Source organism: Protopterus annectens, chromosome 2.part1 (assembly GCF_019279795.1).
Source record: "Protopterus annectens isolate FY-2018-M chromosome 2.part1, PAN1.0, whole genome shotgun sequence".
Classification (NCBI taxonomy): Eukaryota; Metazoa; Chordata; order Ceratodontiformes; family Protopteridae; genus Protopterus; species Protopterus annectens.
This window is the reverse complement of record NC_056729.1, coordinates 1,719,565,064-1,719,590,654: the sequence shown is the minus strand read 5'-3', so window position 1 is coordinate 1,719,590,654 and position 25,591 is coordinate 1,719,565,064. Positions and strand designations below refer to the sequence as shown.

Below are 25,591 nucleotides of genomic sequence, written 5' to 3'. Positions count from 1 at the left end.
CTTCTTTGCTTTCTCTGTAGAAATATATGCATTTCTCTTTTTTAAGATTTTAGATAAAAGGATGTGATTAGCTTAAAGGTTGAAGAAAGTGGCTGTGATTGCTTTTTTATGTAAGGAGTGAATCAGACAGCTGCAGCTCTGCCACATGTTACTGTGCCAGATATGGGGAGAGGGCATTTTTGTCTACCGTAGCAACAAAGCCATGTTGTTATGACAGAACACTTCCCATCTTATCAAGAAAATAATTTTCATTGCATCTATTCATAAATTCTTTCCAAGTCTTTACCTTGGGATTTCATTATTTACAAGCAGAAGTGAGTGATACCTGACACCATCTGGCATGAGCAGTTGGTTTGTCAAAGACAAGTATGGCAGAGACAGAGTGGGTACTCTCGAGTGCAAAGCAGTATGTGTATGAAGGAGACAGATACTAAATACAAAAAAGGGAAAGGAAAACGCATGAAGAGAATAGCGCAGTGTGTCTAAAATATATTCTTGTAGAAAAGTACAGAGATGAGAAAGATGCAGGCAGAGCTGACCAAAACTTGGTTGGTAGTTGGATAAGCAGTTGTGGTTAATGAAAACATAACATGTGAAGTTGTTAATCTTCTTCCTGTTCATCACTGATGGGTTTGGTTCTGAGCCCTCGGAACCGAGTCGGCCTTATACCAAGCTTGGGTGCACCAAAAACTCTCGAGCTAAGCTGCTACCCACAATGCCCTTCACTCAATTGCCTCAGATCTTGTTTGCCGCACAGCCATGTAGCAGCGTTTCACCGAGCTCTCCAACTAAGTGATTTATCTTGTATATTTACAAGTTTTTGTGAAAATATTTTCTCGTTAGTTGTTTGTTCTTTGATATCTTTCTGTACTCATCTCTACCCATAGGTATCCCTTTCGTGCCATTGTTGGTATTTTCACTTTCTTCACTTTCCTCACTCTTACCTTTTTGTGTGAGTGTTCACTATTATGTCTGAGAAGAAGGGAACTACGGGGTTTAAACACTGCTCTTCTTGCAGTGGTAAACTTCCGAATAGCTACCTTCATGAAGAGTGTGTACTGTTTGGGGGTTCCACATTTGTCGGTGAAACCCCCATGTTGATATTTGTGCTAGCTTCAGTCAGCGGATGCTGAATGAACGTCGGAATAAATTGATTCTGAAGGGCCTGCTTTCATCACCTTTTTGGCACATTTTACGAGGCTCCAGAGAGATCTTATCTCTGAACTCTCCAGAACCCTTGCGGGCCAAGTATCGGATGGAGCACGAGATAAACTTGCCACCCTAGAGTCAATATCCAATTCATCCATGAGGTTGCTGTCACACGCAACCGAAGCAGTGGCCAGAGCTGCGGGTGCAGGCAAAGTCATGAGACGCCACGCCTGGATGCACGTTTGTGACCTTGCAGACTCCAAGTCTTCCTTTTTAAATGCCCCTATTGAGCCATCAGCTCTGTTCAGTGCTAAGGTCAAGGATACATTAGCCAGGTGCAAGCAAGACGGGAAGACCTTGTCTGCCGTAGGCCTACGCTTTTACAAACCTCAGCATTCCTTCTTCAGGAATCAGAGGAGCAGGAAGATGTGGCACAAGAAGTCTCAAGGTCCTTTCTGTGACGCACATGGTGAGGACTCCCACAGATGCAGAGGGGGTTCCAGTAATGGAAGATGCCCCTTTCGGAGCAGAGGGGGTCCCCAGAACCAGGGCTCCAGAGATTTCTTCTCCGGTAGACTGTATCAGCGCTGCTGAAGCGCTGCCCGATTGTTTTCCTTTGGAAGCAGTCAGGGTGCGTTTTTCCCTGCACCAAGCTGCCTGGCGTTGTATTACAAACGATCAGTGGGTTCAGCGAATCATTACCACAGGCTACCACATTCCTCTAATATCTTATCCAAGACCTCTGAAATCCCTTCCCGATGTTCCACCCAGTCAAAGGGAGGAGGCAGCTTCCGAAAAATTAAAGCTATGTCAAAAACGACCCATCTAACAGGTCCCCCCCAGATTAGTGCGGATCAAGAAGACAGGGGACTGGAGGCCGATTCTGGATCTCAGCTAACTAAACAAATCGGTAGTTCAAACCAAGTTCCGCAAGGTCACGATTCAATCCATTCTTCCCTTTCAGCAGGAGGATGTGTGAATGTGCTCACTAGATCTCCGGGATGCGTATTACCATATCAAGATGGACAAGCACTTCAGGAGCCACCTCCTCTTCCGGTTGGGAGCCAATTACTACCAAATTAGAGCACTGCCTTTCGGTCTCTCCACAGCCCCCCCAGAGTGTTCACGAAATGCCTTGCAGTGGTAACAGCTCATCTGAGACTTCAGGGATTCCAGGTTTCCATACCTAGACAATTGGCTCCTCTACGCTCCCACCAAGCGTCTACTGGTCAGGGCCCTCTGCTATACCCTGGTTCTATCGGTGTTGCTGGGCATTACCATACACTGGGAGAAATCCAACCTTCAACCCTCACAACAATTGGAATTCATAGGAGCAATATTCAACACCCAGTCAAGCCTGATCTCTCTTCCCCTTCACAGGCTTCAGAGACTAAGGGTACAGGTTCAAGTGATACTATGTCGAAGAAAGGTGTCTGCAAGGGAAGTTCTCCAGGCCCTGGGGTCTATGGCTGCAGCCATCCCTATTGTTCTCCTAGCCAGACTGCACATGTGATTACTACAATGGCTCCTTCAGGCCCAGTGGATACCCACTCTTCATCCCCTGAGCTCACAGATTGTCATCACCAACACTTGCAAACAAGATCTCCTCTGGTGGATGAATACAGACAAAAATCATTGGTGTCATCCCTTCCAGGCTCCCCAGCCCAGCGCCACGGTGACCACGGATGCTTCCATGATGGGGTGGGGAGCCACTTCTAGGGAAAGTTAGTCCAAGGCACGTGGTCCAATGTTAGAGGTCAACTTGCATATCAATGTCCTGGAGTTAATAGCAGTGCTATTGGCGTTGCAAGCTTTCCATCCGCTCCTTCCGTCTAGAATAATTGCTGTCCAGTCGGGCAACATGTCCGAAATCTGGTACATAAACATACAGGGAGGGACCAAATCCTACCCCCTATGTCGCGAAGCCATGAGAATCTGGCAGAGGGCGATAGCTTCCAACTGCTTTCTGATCACAAAGCATATCCCTGGGAGCTCCATCGTGATTGCAGACAGGCTAAGCAGATGCATTCTCAGTCCTCACAAGTGGTCTCTCAACCAGAGTGTGGTGGTGGAAATTTTCAGCCGTTGGGGCCAGCCATGCTGCGACCTTTTCTCCTCCCCCTCAAACACAAAATGCAGCAGCTACTTTGCCCTCTTTCCCCCTCTCGGGGAGTCAACAGAGAGAGACGCCTTGATTCACGATTGGCCCACGGGTCTCCTTTTATGCTTATCCTCCAATTCCTCTGATTCCTCTTGTTCTAAGGAAAGATATTTGGTTGAGAAGAAAAGTGATCCTCATTGCCCCGTTCTGGCCTTGTCAAGTATGGTTTCCCTTCCTCCAACCTCATCTGCTACAACCTCCTTGGTTTCTAGACACTTGTCAGGATCTTATATCTCACCCACAAGGTCTAACTCCCCCGAATCTGTCCACTCTCAAGCTGACAGCTTGGTTTCTCCACTTCCGTTAGTTGCCAGGCAAGAAACCCTCTCTTCACCCGAACGTAATATTATCTTGGCCTCATAAACCATCCACCAGGAAACTTTACAGGGACAAATGGAAAAGATTCTCTATTTGGTCACATAATCGGAAGCTAGATCCGTTCTCGGCCCTCGTAGCCACTATTCTTCATTACCTGGCTGAATTGTTCGACAATGGGGTGTCAGCTTCCACCATTCGAGTCCATCTAGCAGCTGTTTCCAACTTCCATAACGGTTCAGATGGAGTCCCGCTTATTTCCTCTTGCCTTTGCAAGACTTTCCTCAAGGGTATTTTCCACAGCAGGCCTCCCATCAGGCAGCTAGTGGAGGCATGGAATCTCCTGGGTTCTGCAGTCTCTTTCTCTGCCCCCTTTTTGAGCCTGCTGCGACATGTGATCTAAAATTCCTGTCATGGAAATCCTTATTTCTGGTGGCTGTCACCTCAGCCAGACGAATTTCTGAATTACAAGCATTATGTATCAAGAGCCCTTATCTGATTTTTCATAAGGACAGAGTATCACTTCGTACTAACCCATCCTTTCTCCCCAAAGTGGTCTTTGACTTTTCGATTAACCAGTCCATTGAGCTGCCTGTGTTCACAAATTATTCTAACAAGGGGAATACTGTCTACATTCCTTGGATGTTCATAGACAATTACGTTTCTATCTGGACAGAACTAAATCCTTTCACAAGTCGGACCAGATTTTCATTTCCTTTGCGGGTCCTAGAATGGGAGGTGCAGTATCGAAAGTTACTTTGTCAAAATGGCTCAGCGATTGCATTGCCTTCTCATATTCGCTTAAGGATGGATCTAAACCTGGCCAAGTCAAAGCTCACGCAACTAGGGCAATTGCAGCATTAGTTGCCTTCCACTCTAGGGCCTCCATGGATGACATTTGTGCAGCTGCCATAAACCCCATAACTTTATCAAGCATTACAAATTGGATCTGATCTCCAGGGGAAGAGCGGCCTTTGGTTCAATGGTTCTCAGGAATGTTCTTCCATAAGGGCCACCCAGGTTCTCCAAGTAGCCGGAGACTCCGTCCCATCAGTGATGAATAGGAAGAAGGTTAACAACTTCAAATAAAGAAGTTATATCTCACCATAACGTTCCATCTGAGTTGTTGATCATCTTCCAGTCCTCACACCCTCCCACTGACCCCCTCCAAAGGTTCCTGGCAGATCTTCTGGGTCTTTGTGGTGTCTTAGGGTTTCTGCGCAGAGATGGCCTCTGACTTATTTCTTCTTCTATATGTTGCATGCAAACTTGATCTGTTGAGTGAAGGGCATTGTGGGTAGCAGCTTAGCTCTAGAGTTTTTGGTGCACGCAAGCTTGCTATAAGGCCAACTCGGTTCAGAGGGCTCGGAACCGAACCCAGCAGTGATGACTGGAAGAAGATCAACAACTCAGATGGAATGTTATGGTAAGACATAACTTCTTTATTTACCAGCGAATTTTGCAGGCACTTAATTTCTGCAAATACATAGATTCTCAGACCTCTTCGCTGTCCCCGATTTAGCTTTTTTTTATCCAGTTTCTGATAAACATTTTGCTTTTTGGGTAATCACTGAGTTTTATAGTCAGTCAATGCCAGATATTAAAGTTTTATACTTAATATTCAGAAAATGTATGTTAGTACAAAAGTGATGTCCTATTAGCTTTTCTAAATGAATTGGAGTATTTAAAAATTGTCCTCCATTATGTTTGACTTTGTCCCTGATTCATAGGTCTCAACCTCTTGAGAGGCCAATGTGGAACACAGACTTAGCAATGTGTGACAAACAGCCAAAATGTGGACCCCCCCTTTTATCACCCTGAGTGAAAACGTACCATTTCCATGGGGCCTGGTTGAAGTGGGCTTTTTGTCAGAAATATTAAGTTAGCAAATCTTGTACATTCTTAAAATTCAATAAAGCATGTTAATAAATAAAGTGAGCAGAAACAATTGATAAAATGCAATATACTCAGTAGAAAATCGCTACATAACAGTATTCTAGTGCAACTATTTAAAAAAAAACATGCTCTTTAGCACATGCTTTTCCAACCCCTCCATATCCTCTCCCAACTAAATAAATTAACTCATCTGATCAAGCACAAATCGGAGCAGAATCAGGGACAAATAATTAATCAGGGAAACAGTTAAAATATTGCTACCATCACCTTGAGACTTTGATAGAATAAGATAATGCGAATTAATATACACTTTCTGAAATAAAAGCAGTCTGTAATTATTTATTAAATGTTATGCACCACCTGTTCTCCAAAAGTGACCTGCCTAGCTCTCATTGAATCAGGGACAAATCCAGAAATAATCAGGGGACACTTAAAATATTTCCATTATTTTGAGACATTGACAGAGTAAGGAATGTAAATAGATAATTGCACTTATAAACTTAGCAAGTTGCTTGAGTAACAGGATTTGTGTTATGAGTTTTCTGAAGGATATGAAGTTTGAAACTCAAATTTATGTCATTATTTAGTGACTTTAATAGCAGTGATTTGCCAAAATACCACAGATTTTATAGTAACAGTCCAAAAATATGAGGCAAAAATTTGGAACTCCTACTCCTGTCTGAGATGATGTTTCATCACTCCTACACTCCGGACATTCAGCTGCTTACCATTGCCCAATAAGGAGACAAAGCATCTGCAGCGCCGCAAGTTCAGTATTCCACAACTCCCAAATGCAATCAGGAAGAACAAATAAGTCATCCAAGGGAGAGTTATAGCTCCCAGGCAACAACAGTACCACTACAACCATCAAGTAAAGCAATTTGCAGCCCTTTCTTAAGCTGTTTCCCTCAGGTTGTTAGTGGCCTGTTGTACTGTCACTGTACCTGATGAAATGCACTGCCCATAGCAACTCCCATTCAACCAGTGCCTCTCTGTTCAGTCTCTGTATCCCGTCCTTTTTATCACGATCATAGCAAATGGGCAGTATGAACATTCATATAAATCCTCCACAGCTCAGTAATCACCAACCAGGATGCAGTGCAGTCAGATGGAGAGCCATAACTGTGTGCGCTGATCTTTCTGCCCCCTGCAGTATCCTTTCTGAAAGTATTTCAGTGGTGCGAAAACTAGTAGTGGCATGCGATTGGCCACATTTTGTGCCTCACGATTGGCTCCCTTTGTATCAGGAACAGATGCTTAATTGGCTTGTATACTGTGATGCCAACTGGCTTTAATCGCGGTATACGAGTCAGTCAAAAATTACAAAGTGGAGCCGCCACTGTTCAGTGCAGAACAGTGGGTTAAATCAATCACAAATACGGAGCGTTCCACACAATCCGTGCACTTGGTTGCTCAGCCCTGATTCATGAACAAAAGTTGAGAGGTGTGCAGTTTGGAACTACATTATATCTTTTATTTATTTGTTATATATTTTTTTAAATGTCTGTATTTATTTCTGGTTAAATATGAAGTCTGGCTTTCCAAGATTTCACACACACACAGGAGAGTAATACCTCCTACATGATTTCACACACACAGAGGAGGGGGTAGTACCTCCTACATGATTTCACACACAAAGAGGAGGGTAGTACCTCCTACATGATTTCACACACACAGGAGGGGTAGTACCGCCTATTTGATTTCACACACACAGGAGTTTAGTACCTCCTGCATGATTTCGCACACAGAGGAGGGTTGTACCTCCCACATGATTTCCTACACAAACACACCCATGTACACACCCACACACACACACACACACACACACACACACACACACAGGAGGGTAGTATCTCCGACATGACTTCACATGGGTGCGCGCGCGCACACACACACACGCACACACAGGAGGGTAATACCTCCTGCATGATTTCACTTTTACTGTAGCAGTTACTGTTCCAGTCTTGAACAGGTTTTGTTTTACTATACGTTTTCTGTGACCACCTGGGGGAGAAAAGTTCCGTATGTAAGAAAGCAAATGCAGCAGGAAGATGCCAAACTCTGGCTATCTCTCCTGTGTCTATTGCCTGGGGGGGTACCATACTTAAAAGTTCAACCCCCATGCAAGCTCTAAGGGCTTTAGTGCCTGTACCTTAGCCAAGCGCAAGAATAAACTAATTCTGAAGGGTCTCTTAAAACCCCCTTTCTTGGAGGCTTTATCTGAGGCAGAGGTCTCAACCCCTCCCAAAAAAAGAGTCAAAGAGGAGGAGCCAGTCAGTACCATTGTCGTCTCATCTTCAGGAATCATAAACCACTAAGGGCCAGGTTCATACGGAACCTAAACCAAAAATTGCAAAACTAACTCTGATGCCTTTGTCAGCACCGAAGTCTAAAACTCCGTTGATGGTTTCATCCTTGATCACGGAACTGACCATGACTACTACTCCAACTGTACTGACCCTTTCCATGTTACCACAAACCCTCTCGGCACCAGAAATAGTCTCTCCTTTAAAACCAGTCCCCCCACACACACACACACACACACAACCTTCTGGTCTTTTGACCACAGTGTTAAAGGTGGAGACACTAGCCAGGATCAAATATTCTCCGTCAGTTGACCCCTTTGTTGGACACAAGCTAATTCCATTCCTTGATCAGCCTGAATCTCCATCGGGGATCTCAACCCATTCCACCAAGAGCCTTTCGGAGCTCAGCGTAGTGAGACTTTTGGATCAGCTCCTAATGGCCAGAGGCATTCCAACTCCATCTAAAACCTCCGTCCCACCCAGAGCTGAGGACTTTTCTCCACAGACTCCAGCATATATTCCTCCTTCAACCTCCTCACAGGTTTTGGAGCCCTTGATGCCAACACCTATCCAAGTGCCAGCTTCTTAAGTTCCACTGGTTGATCTTACCATGGTTGTGATGCCTACCCTATGGTCCACGGCTCAATTGGAGCCAGTCCACCCTCGAGACCATGACTGGTCTGTCAGCACCATGACCCCCTAGTACGGCACTAATTTTTTTCTGTGGTGCAGTCTACAGTTCCAGTTGCTCTGACAGCTCCTTCTGTGGAGGTGGGTTGTCTGAGTGGGGTGTGATCCCGGTTCCGAGGGTGTCTTTCTCGATTACGAGCTCCCATCCCTCTTCTGTCGGGCCTGCCTTCCAGGTTATAGAGAGGGCACTTGCCTCAGCAGGTTCACAGTTGGCCCCTGTGGCGCCGGAATGCCACTTATACATGCCTTCTGGTTCACAACTGACACAGTCCACTATGCTGGCACATCGGGCACGGGAGCAGCAAGATACCCTCCCACAGGACACCCTCTCTTAGGAGTCCTCTTCAGATGTCTCCATCCCTGAAGAGCCATCCTGTAAGAGATCATGCAAGAGGAAGCACGTTGATTCCCCTGAAGAATCTCTCACTGAAGATATGGATTACGATGAGAGGGAAGGGTCCCCGCAGTCACCCCCTGAGGATGTCTCCTGTGGAGACATACTAGAAATACTGAAACAGAGGGCTGACTAAAAGCTCAGCAACCCTTCTTCTGAGGAATCTGTATTTTTGCAGGCTTTCCATGCCTAACCCTCTACTTCCTGAGTGACCCCACCTGTAGATGAGTTAGTCAAGCTCATCGTGCAGCGTGTTTGGAAGACTCCTGACACCATTGGGCCAATCCCCCGGAGACTGGACAAAATACTCTCCCCTCCAGAGGATCACCCACATTGGTCCAAAGGCTAAGCAGTCGATGCTATGGTGGTGGTGGTGGTGGTGGCAGCCCCAAGGAAAGAACTCTCAGAGGAGAGTCCTGCCATCCATCCTCCAAACAGGGAGTCTCAGACAATGGACAGGTAGGGAAGTGGGTTTATGCCTCATCGACCTTTGCCATTTGGTCATTGAAATACTTGGCACATTTTACCTGGCTCCAGAGAGACCTGATCACAGAACTCTCAAACGTTGGCAGGAGCTGTGTATGACGACAGTTGACTCGCAGCTTGCCACCGTGGAATCCATATCTAACTCATCCATGCGGTTGATTTCCTATACAACCGAAGGGGGGCCAGAGCAGTGGGTCTTGTCATGAGACGTCACTCCTGGATGCACTTGTGCGACTTTGCGGACCCTTCCAAGTCTTCCTTTGTCAGTGCTCCCGTTGATGCCTCCTCTCCTTTTGGTCCAAAGGTTAGACACACTAGCCAGGTCTGAGAAGGACGGCAAGATCTTATCTGCTGTGGGCGTACATTTTTCCACTTTCCAATGTTCCTACTCTAGTAATCAGAGAAGTGGAAAGATGTGGTTCAGGAAATCCCAAGGGCCTTTCCGTGACACATATTCATAGGTGCATAGGTAGGTACTAGGCTATGGGCCCAAGCAAGCCCAGCCAACAAGGTTCCCTGGCTTACGCCACCCACGAAAGTTATTTTCCTGTGCCCCTGTCGAGTAGAGCCACAGAAGTGATCCTCTGGGTGTATTTCCTAGTTCCCATCCACTCATAAAATTTTTCTTGGAGTGCTGAGGAACTTTGCTTGACATAGATGGGTAGCTTGTTCCAGGGTATGGGAAGTCTCTGGGACAGGAATCTGTTCCTTCAGCATGTCCTGCTTATTGTGGTAACAAGGTTTAGGTCCCTAGAGTGTGTACCTAATTTAGTGAGTTTAGCTATAATTCCAGAATTTTCCCTGAGGCAGAGGGGGGAATTCATCAGGAAGACCCCCCCCCTCCCTGAGGCAGAGGGGGTCTGCGTAACCAGGGGTCCAGAGATTCCTTTTCTGGGCAGCTCTACCAGTGCTCCTAAAGAGCATCCCTTTTGCTTGCCTCCGGAAGCAGTCGGGGGACAATTCTTTCTACACCTTTTAGCCTGTCATTCCATAAAGACAGATTCCTGCATGCAGACAGTAATTACCAGAGGTTGATGAAACAACTGGAATTGGGATCATTAGAAAAGGGAAGGAGCAAACTACATAGAAAAAAATGGGAAATGTGGGAAAAGTACATGCAGAGCAGGAATGAGGTTTAAGTGTCAGGATTTGAATGAACTGTATAATGCTTAACTGCCAATAACTAGAATGTTTATAAGTGATTAGTAATGTTTACAACTACAGTTGTTTCAGTGGTGTCTGTGATGTAAACTGTTTACAACTAAAGTGATTTCATTTTGTATGTTTTTCATTTTTATAAATGTAAGCTTGCCTTTGTCACATGTGGAAATTGAATAAAGATGTCGGTTTTAGAGTTTTTATCAATCCTACTCCATTCAGGAGCTTCAGCTTCTACTATCTGGGTCCAGTTACCAGCTATCTCATATTTTCACAATGGTTTCCAAGATTCCTCTATGGTGTCTCATCGCCTCTGTAAAACCTTCTTGAAAGGGGTTTTACATACAAGACCGTCTTTCATACAGCCAGTGGAACCTTGGAATCTCACGCTGGATGGTTTTTGTGTTTCACTGTTAGTCATTACATTTGGGTAATCTGCTGGCAGGTTGCCCTTAGTCGGCCTGAATAACAAAGTCTTGGGTCCTGCGTCGGTTGCTGTCTCCTCTTCCATGACATCAGGTCGTCAGGGGTATAAAACATGCAGCCGACGCCATTTTATTCTGTCTTTCTTGCCGCACAGTGCCCGAAGCAGAAGCAGTTCGCAAGTGCCGGTCGGCCGACTCCTGAAATTTTCATATTCGAGTTTCAGAACCGAAGTCTTCAAACTAAGTCTAAGTACCCCGTTGTTTCTTGCTCCTTACCAATGTCAGTAAAAGTTAATAATTGCATTACTTGTGGGAAGCAAATGCCTCATAAGGATTTTCATTTGTACTGTATTCTTTGCCTAGGCCCTGATCACAATATGCCTTGCTGTCGGTTTTGTACTAGATTTAACCAACGCACTATTAAGCGTCTGTATATTTTTGCTTCTAAATATTTTGGTTCAAGATTTAACTATCCTGAAATGTCGTCGGTTAGCAATCCGACTACTGGAGTTCACAAAAAACGCAAGGAAAAAGACAGAGACAAACCGTTGAGGTCCAAAACCGACGACAAAGCTTCTCCTAAGCCAGTCATCGGTACTCAGTGAGGCGCTTTCGCAGCCCCTGATACCCACTACTTTTGAGTCGCAGGCCTCTTCCGCGACCCATTCGGAGTCCGGTAGGCTGCCAGATTCTCAGAGTATTGAACCCGCGGATGTCTCTACCTTGGATGGGTCCGGAGCTGCTGAGCAGGCACCGGCTTCTGAGGGTGTTTTCAGGCCTCAACATTTTCATATTAAACCAACGCCAGCAACAAAAACAAGGTCAAAAACAACTTCTATGTCTAAAAAACCGATGCATGAGCCACGTGCTCAGGCCCCTATTCCTAAAAAATCAGATGATCAAAATGGCTGAGGATTTAATTACCTTGATCAGGGGTTCCGACCCCCCACCCCCGCTAAGAGGCCTAGGCAAGGCACTGATTATGAATCTTCAGATCAGGTTTCCATTTCTTCTGATTCCTCTTCTGATCAGGAATTTTCTATTCCACCCTATGAGGATTCTGATGCAGAGGAATCCATCCCATTTGCATCTCCTCCTGTGGATTACTCTTTTGGAGAGACTTTGCATACTTTAAGGGAACATTTTCACTGGGAGAGTCAGGACTTCTCTGAAAAAAGAAAGAGGCTTAGGGATTTCCTTCTTCCTCAGCATAGGCCTTTGGCAATGTCTCCTGTATTAGACATTGTTGATGTGTTTTCAGAATCAAGCATGACTCCTGATTCCGCACCTCTGGCTCCTAGTAAGCCAGACAGATATTACAGGGTTCCTGACTCCCACAAATTTCTTTTCAAAAATCCTGCTGCTGATCCTGAGACTATTTCTCAGGGTCCCAAGGGTCTTAAGGCTTCTACAGCCAAAAATCCTACCCCTTCTGATAGAGATTCCAGGGCGCTGGATAGATGGGAAGGTTTGTATGTCTGCAACCTTGGCAATCAGGGCTTTAAACTGCCAGTTTCATATGCTTAAATATAAAAACAGCATGTTATGGGCTTACTGAAACAGAAAATGTTGATTTCTGATTGTGTGGAAAATAGAGTTACAGGATTTATTGCATTCAGCAGAACGGGTTGGAAAGCATACTTTGCAATGTGGTTTTGATTCCTTGGAGGCCTCTTGTAGGGCTGCCGTTACTGGATCTGTGATTAGAAGGCATGCCTGGCTCAAGGAGCAAAATCTGCCTGATCATGTTAAAGCTAAATTGTTGCATGCCCCTTTGTAGCATGATACTCTGGTAATAAGGCAGAAGAGGTTTTAAAGAAAGTGGAAGACAAAGCTAAATATATGCAAACTGTAAAAGATTTCTTGCAAGTGCAGCCACCCAGGTTCAGTAGGTACTGGCCTACTAAAAATTGGTCCTTTCCTGTGTCCAACAGAGCCACTCAGGGCAAACCCAGGTGCTCAAAAGGCTCCAGATATCAATCACAAGGTTCTTATAGTCAAAGCAATGGGGTGCCTCCACCTCCAAATCTGGAGGAAACAAAGCACAACCCTACAGTAAGCAGTCTCAATGACTTTCCTGTACCATCTCCAAGCACTTATCTTTTGGCAGCCCCCTTGGGGGGAAAACTAGCACTTCATGCTCAAAATTGGCAGTTAATTACCCAGGGCAAGTGGGTATTAAACATAGTATCCCAGGGGTACAGATTTCATTTCCATACTTTGCCATTTCCAAATGGATAGCCGGATCTGCCACAAAACCAGTGGGCAGAGGCCCAGAAACAAGTCATGTCCCTCATGGATATGGGGGCTATTCAACCGGTACCAGAAAAGGAAAAAGGACAAGGTTTTTATTCAAGACCTTTCCTGGTACCCAGAAAAGACAATTCATGGCGTCCAATACTGGACTTATTGATTCTGAACACGTTCCTGGACATTCCAAAATTCAAAATGCTAACTTTACAACAGCTACTGCCTATGCTAGGCAAGAATGCTTGGTTAGTAACTCTAGACTTAAAAGAAGCATAACGGCATATCCCAATAAGGGAATCATGCAGAAGATACCTCCACTTCAAAGCAGGTTTTTTGCATTACCAATTCTCTGCACTGCCCTTTGGCTTGTCTGCTGCCCCCAGGGTCTTTACAAAGTGCTTGGCACCAGTAATTGCATTCTGTAGACAAAGAAACATTCAAATTTATCCTTATCTGTACGATTGGCTCATTCAAGCAGAGGACAAGGACACTCTTCTTCAACATCAGGCATTTGTAAAAAGGCTTCTTGCATGCCTAGGATATACCATAAACGAAAAGAAATCACAAGTGGTACCCTCTCAAATAATTACATTACTGGGTGCAAGCTTGAATACAACTGCCAAAATGGCTTACCTCACGCCAGACAAATGCAACTGACAACATACTTCAAACTAATGGCAACAAAAACCCAGTTATCTGCAAGACAAATTCTGCAGGCTTTGGGGTTCATGGCATCCTGCATTCTACTAATTCCATATGCAAGACTGCATATAAGGAAACTTCAGTGGTATCTAAAAAGTTTATGGAGTCAACATTGTCACAACCTGGAAACAATGATTCCTCTCATTCCCAGCCTACAACAGGAGTTTCTTTGGTGGGCAGAGACATGTCACCAGAACAAGGGACTGTCATTCACTCTACCCCCTGCCATCCAAACCCTAACTACAGATGCATCAGACTATGCTTGGGGGGGCCCACCTGGCAGGGAGATGCATTCAGGGCAAATGAACCCCAAACCAAATGCATCTGCATTTCAACCAGAAAGAAATGCTAGCTGTTCAGAATGCTCTGACTGCCTTAAAGGACTTGCTTCATCCAGGACAACTACTTATAAAGACGGACAACACCACAGTTATGTGGTACATAAACAAGCAGGGGGGTACACATTCCTACCCCTTTTGCAGACTAGCCATGGCCTTGTGGAACACAGCCTTGACTTACCAAATACATCTTCAAGCTCAGATCCTGCCAGGAAAGCAAAATACTCTGGCAGACGACCTAAGCAGAAATCTTATGGACCCACACGAATGGAAACTGTATCCACAAATCTTCACCATGTTAACAGAGAAATGGGGGAGCCCAGACATAGATCTATTTGCCTCTCCCCAAAATTATCAGTTGGACAAATTCTGCACAAGAACTCATCACAAAAAAAGCATGGAAAGTGGATGCTCTATCCTTCAGCTGGAAAAACCTTTCAGTCTATGCCTTTCCCCCTCTGCCGCTTCTCTCCAAGGTCTTACTAAAAGTCAGACTGGAAAAACCAAAAATGATCCTAATTGCTCCAGACTGGCCTCGCCAGCACTGGTACCCGCTTTTAAGGAATATGTCACACCTTCCTCCATGGTACTTGCCTCAAATACCTCACTCACCGTCTCAGCAGAACTATCAAATTCTGCACACTCAGCTCCAAACTCTGAATCTTGCAGCATGGCTAATCAACTAATTATTCAAACCATACCTCTCAGTAAATCTGTGATGGATGTCATCTTGGAAGCCAGAAGGCCTAGTACTAGAAAATCTTATGCTGATAAATGGAAGAAATTCTGTGCTTGGAACCAAGCACAAGGAATAGACACAACAAAGCCCAATATTCCTCAGATTTTACAATACTTAACTGAGATGCTTGACAAGGGCCTATCCTTTTTTTCAATAAAAATCCATGCCTCTGCCATCTCGGCCCATTACAACATGGAGCCTCCCATCTTTTCTCATCCTCTGCTTAAACAGTATCTTAGAGGGGCCAAAAATTTAAGTCCTCCCAGAAGAGCACAAACTCCTGCATGGGACCTCAATTTTGTGCTGGAAAAACTCACCCTGCCTCCTTTTGAACCAGCAGCTACTGCGGATATAAAATTTCTGTCTTGGAAAATAGCTTTTCTTTTCACAGTCACTTCAGCAAGAAGAGTTTCATAACTACAGGCTCTCATGGCAGTGGAGCTTTTCATTATATTTTACGCAGACAGGGTGGCCCTCAAGACCAATCCTTCTTTTATGCCTAAAGTGGTATCCAGTGTGGCTCTTAACCAGACCATTCACCTGCAAACATTTTACCCAAATCCGCAGAACAAGGGGGAGCAGATTCTGCATTCATTGGATGTACACAGACAACTAAGATTCTACTTAAATGGGACCAAATCTCTAAGAAAGTCTGAGCAACTACTGGTAGCATTTGATGCAGGATCAGAGGGGAAGGCTATATCAAAGCAGACTATTTCTAAATGGATAAGCCACTGCATTCGTTTCTGCTATTTGCACCATGGTAAACCTGTGCCCAAGGGGATCAGATCACATTCCACCAGGGCTGCCTCTACTTCAGCAGCTTTTCTCAGATGGGTCCCAACCAAAGACAATCTAGAAGCTGCTACTTGGAGCTCTGTTCATACCTTCACAAAGCATTATCATTTACCTCTTCTCTAATTCCAGGGCAGGCCTTGCCACTGCAGTCCTGCAGGGCCTTATAGCCGCTCCTAAAGCTGTTTAGTTCCATCCTCTCATCCATAGCTTTGGGATTCTACCCAAATGTAATGACTGCAACAGTGAAACACGAAGAACATAGTACAGTTGTGTACATTTACCATAAATGTAGATGTTCGAATGTATTCACTGTTGCACTCCGGGTTACCCACCCGTCATCCCCCATTCTATACCTTTTCCTTTCCTTCATTATACTCAAAAGCCTTTGTGGTGTGCAGCTATATATTTACAGTTTATATATATGTGTGTATATATATATATATATATATATATATATACACACATTTGGGGGGCACCTGACATCTGGGTCAAGAAAAACTGAATAAAATGGCATCGGCTGCATGTTTTACACCCCTGACGACCTGACGTCATGGAAGAGGAGACAGCAACCGACGCAGGACCCAAGACTTGGTTATTCAGGCCGACTGAGGGCAACTTGCCAGCAGATTACCCAAATGTAATGACTGCAACAGTGAATACACTCAAACATCTAAATTTATGGTAAGTGTACACAACTGTACTTTCTACAGTCTTTGACTCGTCATCCCTTTGAGTCTGCGGCCAATCTTGGTAGCCATTACCCCAGAAAGAATATCAGAATCACAGGCTTTGTGCGTAAAACACCCTTACATGTTTTCCACAGAGAGTATCACTTCGGACTAACCCATCCTTTCTACCCAAAGTAGTCTAGGAGTTGAATCTTAATACATTGAGCTACCAGTTTTCTTCCCTAATTTCTCAAATAAAGGAGAATATTGTTTGCATTTATTGGATTTACATAGACAATTACTCTTCTGTTTGGGTAGGACTGAATCTTTCCGAAAGTCTGACCAAATTATTCATGTCCTTCTCAAGACCTAAATTGGGAAAATCAGTTTCTAAAGTCACCTTGGTGAAATGGCTGAGAGATTGTATCGCATTTGTCTGTCAACAGTACCAAATGAGTTTAACTACGAAATAAAGGCATATTCAGTCAGATCAGTTGCTACTTCAGTAGATTTTCATTCTAGGGCTTCTATGGATAACATGTGTGCAGCAGCAGCCACTTGGGCTTCTCATACCTTTATCACTCATTATAAATTAGACTTGTTCTCTAGGGGGAGAGCATCCTTTGGCTCAGTGGTGCTCAGGAATATCCTTCCATAGGGCCTCCCAGGACATGAAGTAGCTAGGGACTCTGTCCCATCCATAATGAATGAATGAAGATTAACAGCATCAGATAAAGACGTTATGTTCTTACCATAACGTTCCATCTGTGTTGGTGATCTTCATTCATTCATTACATACCAGCCTCCTACCCCCTCCGAAAGACCCCTGGAGGTTCGGACTTCAGAATAGGGTTATTGTTCAGACAAAGCCTCCGCTTTCTTTTCTTACGGGCAGATTTGATCTGAGGAGATGAGGGGAAGGGGTATTATGGGTAATCTAGCTTTAGAGTTTTTGGCTGGCATGAGCTTGTTATATTGGTTCAGTCGGTTCTGAGTATGGAACAGAGACTCATCCATCATGAATGAATAAGATCAACAACAGAGATGGAGCATTATGGAGTTGATGAGGAAGCCAGATTTAGGCAGGTCTGAAATGATGTAGAACCCTTATGAAGTACTCAGCAGTAGTAGGCATCGGATTAACATATATCAGTGTGCTCATATATTGTTATCAGGCCTGTGTGTTTTGTTTGCACACATGTTGGAAAGGACTGAGCCTATGATTGGAGCTCGTTTCTTTCCTGGTTCTGTCCTTGATGTAGTGCTGTTTTACAGCTTGTATTGTGCTATTTAAGTAACTGTTGAATCGGACTGGTTTCTGATTCTCCCTGTGGGGGTTTCTTTTTCCTCTAAGACTATTGCTAGCACATATCTGTGTCTTCAGTGGGAGAACTTGGAGCTTTTAGTTGCCCTAATACTATGAGTTGTTACAGAAGGATTTTCCAGAACCTATATCCATTCCACTTGTCCTGTCTGCTTTAGAGGATGTATCTTATTGTCTGCAATTTTCTTAGTCAGCCAGCTGTCCCTGAAAAGGCAGAGGGGATGGTTAAAGTTCCTCAGTTTTTTACATTTTTGTACACCATTCCCAAACCTGACCCAACAGCTATAATCTTAGTTGATTCCACTGCTGCTAAGTACTTGGTTAACTCCAATCCTCCTTTTTCTAATAAGGATGGGAAAATTCTTGATAAGTATGGAAAAAGTATTATTTATTTATTACATTTGTAGACCGGCTATGTCCAACTGGGCCAGGGGCCTGTTTTCAGCAGAGATCCAGGGAAAGAAAAAAACTCCACAGTAATACAAAATAAAATAAACACAGTAACAGTGAACATTAGTACAATGGAGTAATGTACTGCAAAGGAGACAGAACTATGCAGTGTCATGTTAAATATTGAAGACTCCGGGAGAAAAGTCCACAGTAGTAGAACACAGTCAAGTAGCAGTAAAAATAATACTGTAACAGTAATTGTACAGTTTCAATGACGGCCAAGAGACGGTAGCTATAATACAATCAGTAGAACAGTTTTGTATAGGCCCCAGGGCCGATAGCCTAGTACCTACCTATGAACAAACTGCAGTGTAGAATAATGAGCAAGACAGCATATAGTAAGTAGGTAAGGTTAGAAGGTAAGGTGAGAGGGGTAAAAGAGAGGACAAAAGAGTAGCCTGGGGAGTGGTGGGAGCATTATTAGGAATTAGTAGGAGTGTGGAGTCTGCATGTCCTCCCCGCAGTTGGGTGGGCGTTCGAAAGACATGTGTAAATGGGCGTGTGTTTGTTGAAGGTTGAACGTCGAGCTGGCACCTTGACGTTAGTGAAAATCTACTGCCAATCATTAGCGGACCGGAGTTCCGCTGTGGTAACCCCTAACTGGGAAAAGCCGAAAGACAACAACAAGTAGGAGTATTCTTCTCCAACTTGGATTTTCAGAAATTTGAATTGTGAAGCTCATATGTTAATTGGTTCTGACAAATTGTGAAAGTAAGAGGAATGTTTTGTTTACAGTTTTTCTTCAGAAGAAAAATCTGCTTTAAATAACTTAGTTTCTTCTATTGCCTGTCCAAATGCTGGCTCTGTTCTTGCTCAGCACCAGGAGAAATTGTATTCCTAAATGTGAACTAATACATGTTTATACCTTACACCTCCTTAGTATAGTCTTCGCTCACTTCCTTACTTCTATCAATTTCTGTCCTCCGGCTTTCTCTCTAAATATACCATAAGCCTGCTTTACTCTGACTTATTATTGCAGTTCCTGTTTGTGTTATTCTAACTTGCCCTTAATTTCTGTATAAACCGGCTAAAATTTCTCTAATTATTAAAAAAAAGTGTCATGCAACTTGTATCTATTCTTAACAAGTGATCTGAAGTTGTTAAATCTTCTTCCTGTTCATCACTGATGGGTTCGGTCCTGCGCCCTTGGAACCAAGTCAGCCTAATACCAAGCTTGCATACACCAAAAACACTCGAGCTAAGCTGCTACCCACAATGCTTTTCTCCCAGTTAACTCAGATCTCGTTTGTCACTCAGCTATATAGCAGCGTTTCACCGAGCTCTCCAGCGAAGTGTTGTATTTTTTCACATTTACTGTATTTCTAAGTTTTTTTCTCCTAAAAACTCTTCTGTATCTTATTATCTCAACTAGCTCTACCCACGGGTATCCTCTTCTTACCATTGTTGGTAAAAGCCCTTCTTTACCCTTGTCGTATTCTTAATACCAGTGTTGGTATTTTTCTCATTTCCTTCCTTTCTCTATCCTTTTTTTTGGGTTGTTGAGTTGATATACTCAGTATGTCTGAAAAGAAAGGGACTTCGGGGTTTAAGCATTGCACTTCCTGCAATGGTAAACTCCTCAATAGCAACCTGCATCATGATTGTGTATATTGTCTAGGGGTTTCGCACTTATCTGTGAAACCTCTCTGTCAGATTTTGTCAGTTTCTGTCAGCGGACGCTAACTGAAAGAAAAAATAAACTTATATTGAAAGGCCTGTTTTCTTCACCCTTTTCTGAGGCTCTTTCTGATTCGGAGGTCTCAACCCCTCCACAAAGGACAAAAGAATGCCCTCTTTCTGACCCCTCTTCACCGGCTGGTGATAAGGGCAAGCCTCATAAGCATAAGGCCCACAAGTCTTCCACAGAGCACAAGCTCGCCTACTCTGCTCCGACCACCTCGGTTCCAAGTTCTGCTCCAGTGGTCTCTGCAGATATCTCGATGACTTCCACATCGGCGCCACCTGCTATGGTTCCAAGTGTGATTTTGGCTCCAGCCTTATCGCCTGCTATTACCTCGGCAACGACGTTGCCCATCTCCGTTACGAGATCGGTACCGACCACTTCTTCAGAGCCGATAATGACTTCCACTCCAGCTGTTCTCTCGGCTCCGAACCCTTTCTCATCACAGATAGTCCCCCTTTTGCCTGTTTTGGCCGGTTGGGAGGGTGGCCTAATGGTTAAGGTGTTTGCCTTACAAACACAAGGTACAGGGTTTGACAAGGGATAATTGGCTAGGCTTAAAATGGCTCGCAAGGGCAGTTAGCCTAGTACTAATCTATGAACCTATGAAACTGGAATCCTCGGTGCCGACTCTTCCTAAACCACGGACCCAGTACGCCCCATCTTTGGATCCGTTTTCAGTGCACGCTTTCAGCCCCTTTTTGGACTGACCAGACTCCCCCTCAGGAGTGTCGGTAAGGTCCACCAGGAGTCTGTCTGAATTGGATGTAGTGCGCCTGTTGGATCAGCTGCTGACAGCCAGAGGGATTAGAAATTTTCCTAAAACCTATCCCACTCCGGGATTTGGGTCCATTGCCCTCTTGACTCCCATGTATTCTCCTCCCTTGGACCCTTCGGTTCTGAGGCTCATAGCTCCAATGTTTTTGGGGGGGAATCCTCTCCTTGGCGCAGACAATGGCCTTCTCTGAGGCCCCTTTAGATTTCGGTTCCTTCGGAACCACCCCTTCCTCAATCTCATGCTTGGGGGGGGGGTGGAACCCCCAGTTCCAGGTACGGTTCCAGTTGTTTCATCGGTTCCGTCTTCAGATCCGGTGGTGACTCCCTCCCCGGTTTTGCTTGACACTCCATCCCCAGGAGCGGGCTGCAACCCCGGTTCCGAGATTGTCTTCCTCTGTTCCAGGCTCCCATTCCTCTTTGGGCAGGCCTGCCTTCCGGGTGATGGAAAGGGTGCTTGCTTCGAGAAGTGCACCTTCTACGTCAGACTTTCCCCCTCCTCCTACTGAGCTGCAGCTATCACAGGACACCAAGAGCTTAAGCCTCAGGAAAACCTCCTCACAGGGTAACCTCCTTTCTGAGTCTAATTCAGATGCTCCCACTGAAGAACCAACTCAGAAATGGATGTGTAAGAGGAAACACATGGACTCCCCGGAGGAGTCCCTCACTGAGGATACAGACTACGATGATGGGGAAGGGTCCCCACATTCACCCCCTGACGATGTCTCTCTTGGAGACATCCTGGAAATTTTGATGCAGGAGGATGACTGGAATCCCTCCAACCCTTCCTCGGAGGAATCTGTATTCCTGCAGGCCTTCCGCTGTCTGCCCTCTACTTCTTGAGAGACCCCCCCCCCGCCAATGAGTTAGTCCAGCTCATCGTGCAGTGGGCGTGAAAGAACCCTGATACCATTGAGGCCATTCCCTGGAGACCAGACAAGATACTTTCCCCTCCAGAGCAACATCCCCATTGGTCTAGAGGCTTACCAGTAGACACTATGGTGGGGGCAGCTGCCACAAAAAAGGACCTTGCGGAGAAAAGTCCTACTGTCCATCTACCCAACAGAGAGTCCCGGGTGGTGGACAGATTAGGGAAGCAAGTTTTTGCTTCAGCGACCTAATTTGGCACATTTTACAAGGCTTCAAAGAGATCTCATCTCTCAACTCTCTGGAACCATCGCGGGTCAAGTTTCTGACTGAGCATGCGATAAAGTTGCTTCTCAGCTTGCTACCCTAGAGTCTATCTCCAACTTGTCCATGAGGTTGCTGTCCCACGCAACTGAAGGGCCAGCTAGAGTTGCGGGTGCAGGTGTAGTTATGAGTCACCACGCCTGGATGCGCATTTGTGACCTCGCGGACTCCTTCAAGTCTTCCTTCTTGAACGCCCCTATCGAACTGTCCTCTTTGTTCAGTTCTAAAGTGAAGGACACATTAGCCAGGTGCGAGCAGGACGGAAAAACCTTGTCTGCTGTTGGTGTACATTTTTCCTAACCCCAGTGCTCTTTCTCTAGGAACCAGAGGAGTAGAAAGATGTGGAATAAGAAATGTCAGGGCCCTTTCTGTAGTGCACGTGGTGAGGATTCCCCCAAAGGCAGAGGGGGTTCCAATAATGGAAGACGCCCCTTTAGTGGCAGAGGAGGTCCCCGAAATCAGGACTCCTTTGAAAATAGAGACTCTTCATTTTTACTCAGTGACATTGCTAATAAAACTGATCCCCCTGGCATGTTCTGTTGTGACATATGTCTGTTACCAGTATATTCAACTTGTTGCACATTTTATTTTTGCACACAAAAACTTCAAAATAACTTTTTCAAATCACTATGACTGTCATTCTAAGAATGTTGTTTATGCCGCTGTTTGTGCTTCTTGCTCCTCGTTTTATATTGGCAAAACCAGCCATAAACTGTTTGACCCCATTAAGGAACATTATGGAGCGATCAGAGCTAGTGACTCCTACAATGCATTGGCTAGACATTCCTGTAAATGCAGTGCTTTCCGTAAATTTCATTTCCTTATACTAGAACAAGTGGATTTATGTTTTGGAGATTATGACACTCTTCTTGAGGTTAAGGAATTGAAATGGCAACTTTTTCTAGGAGCTGACGTAGCTCCGGGTCTGAATGAAAGCATTAAACTCATTCCCTCCATTACAACTCTTTTGAGTGTGTGCCTTTAACTCCTAGTGGGTGTGGCCTAAGCCTTTAAAAATGAAGTTATCACCTTACAATTCTAACAAATACTCATTGACAGAGGACAAATATCAATATAATTGTGTTTGCCATCATGCATGCTTCAAGATAAAATATTCTGATACCTTGTATGAAGCATGGTTTTGGAATTATTAATGCAAGTATGAAAAAGTAATATTTGACGCCTAGAGGAGCAGTAGGGGGTAACTGCAGATGCACCTGGAGGCGCCACTCGGATGTAATGAGTGCTTTGCGATGGATTTCCTGATTTGACTTGAGTTTTACATTTTATCCTGTCTTTACTGTTTACTTTTTACTTCATTCCTTTATATCTACTGGACTTCTTACTTCTTTTACATACTAGTAGATTTCCTACATTAGTAGTGAAGTATTCACTTATGTATCCCTTTGGTTTTTCATGTGTGTACTTTGCTCATTTCTTTTAACTTTGTTGTTTTTACAGCTCGTCAGGGTATATGATTGTATATAGGAAAACTTGTTTGTTTGGATTGGATGATCCTCTGGTTTCTGCCTCCTGGATTGGTCTGCTGTCTACTTGTAGTACCTTCTATTGGTTTGTTTCTTCATTGGATAGTGAGACTTGTCTCGCGTTCTTGATTAGTCCATTTCCTTGTGCTTTGTGATGGAGTTACTGACCGTTTAAGTTTTTTTTTTTTTCATTAGTTTTTGAATTGTTTTAGTATTCCCTTTAATATTCTGTGTTACTACTTTGTGTTTGGTTGTTGCAAATCACATTTTTCCCTGTGTATTTGTATGCTGGATTCCGGATTTTTACGGCCAGTCCATTGTTACTTGACTTCTGTGGTGAACCCTTTTACTTTATCCTACTGGTCGTTTCTATGTGTGCTTTTTGCCTTGCCTATTGGTGTTCACACGGCCTTGCAGACGCCCCATTGGTCTATCTCTTCATTGGACAACTATAGAGAGTCCTGCTTATTGATTAGTCCATTGTGAATGCATATTCATGTCGGGGGCTGGGATTGTTACATAAAATACTATTGGTGTTCATTCAGCCTTGCAGATGGACCATTGCATAGTCTCTACATTGGACAACTCTCCATAGTCCTACTTCATTGATTCGTCCTTTTTGATTCCATCTTCATTGGACAGCTCTACATAGTTGTGCTTACTGATTCGTCCTTCTTGAGTCCATATTCATGTTTGTGGCTAGGATTGTTTAATATACATTGATTGGTTCTTCTGTTTTTTGCATGCCAGCTGATTGGCTATCTGCTTATACTTTTCCTATGCCAGTTTTGTATTGGAATACAGCCTGTTTTTATGTATTACACTGTATTTTTTATTAGCTTTTATTGCTTTTTGATTATAAATGGGACAAATGTGTTTTTTTGGTACATTTTTTGAAGAAGGTCTTGGCTATTAAATGACCAAAAGTGCTGAAATGTATCAGTTACCGTGTTCTGGTATTTCTTTTAGTTCGTTTTCTACTTCCTCCACTGTGTGTCTAATAGTGAACATGTTTTTATTTTTATAACAGTTCTTTGAACTTTTTTATTAGCAGTTAAAGTTGTTCTTCAAATTATCCCATTTTTTATTTCATATATGTATGTGTATATATACGTATATGTATATATATATTGTGTGTGTGTGTGTGTGTGTGTATATATATATATATATATATATATATATATATATATATACATATATATATATATATATATATATATTTATATGTGTGTGTGTGTATATGTATCGTGTGTGTATATATATATATATATATATATATATATATATATATATATATATATATGTATGTATGTATCATGTGTGTGTGTATATATATATATATATATATATATATATATATATATATATGTCCGAAAATCATTAAGTCAGAGCTTAAAATAAGAAGTTTATTCTTCCACGATCTTCCCCAAACCGGTTTCGCCAATCAAGGCGTCATCCGTGAGTACATAGAAGCGTGAACCTCACGCTAATATAAGGCTGTTGACATACGCCCCTTTAAAGTGAAACACCTTTTTTGTGAGAATACAATTTAAACACGTGAATCATGATTAAAAATTACATTCCTATCCTAAAACTACTACTCACGTTCAACCTAATACACAAATTACTACACCAATAGTACACATGGCCCCTATTAAGGAAATATATATCAATACTGGTGAACTATAATGACTATACAAATACTTGCATGTACTTAAATACATACACAAATGTAAAGACATACACCCATGAAAAATGTAAATGCATCTCTCATCCCATCTTCATAAGTAAATAAATATATGTGTCAAAACCAAATATGCATATACAAATACACACACCATGTGTAAAAAAAATTGTACAATTATACACATGCATATATAAATATATACACATAAATACATGCTCACTCACACACCTACACATATACACATACCCCATATTGTGGGAATCCACTGAACTCAATGCAATATTTAGAATGAATTTCTGTTAGAACAATAAAATTCATAAACATGATATTTGAGTCACCAATGATCGTTTAGACCTGGCTTATATAGGGCCCCCAAGTTGATAATCCATCTACGTTCCTTATTAGTCAGTATATCGTGTCTTAATTCCTCTCCATATATCCCGGGATTCAACATATCAATACCCACAAATATAAAATGTGCTGTTGTATGTACCAAAGTGTGTTTAAATAATGCAAAGCTAT

General features: G+C 43.6%; 1 protein-coding gene across 5 annotated transcripts in view; it reads left to right on the top strand.

Moving 5' to 3' along the window:
- ECE1 (endothelin converting enzyme 1) overlaps window positions 1-25,591 on the top strand; it is a 4,237,764-nt gene that overhangs the window by 3,635,269 nt on the left and 576,904 nt on the right. The gene's annotated exons all lie outside the window — the stretch shown is intronic.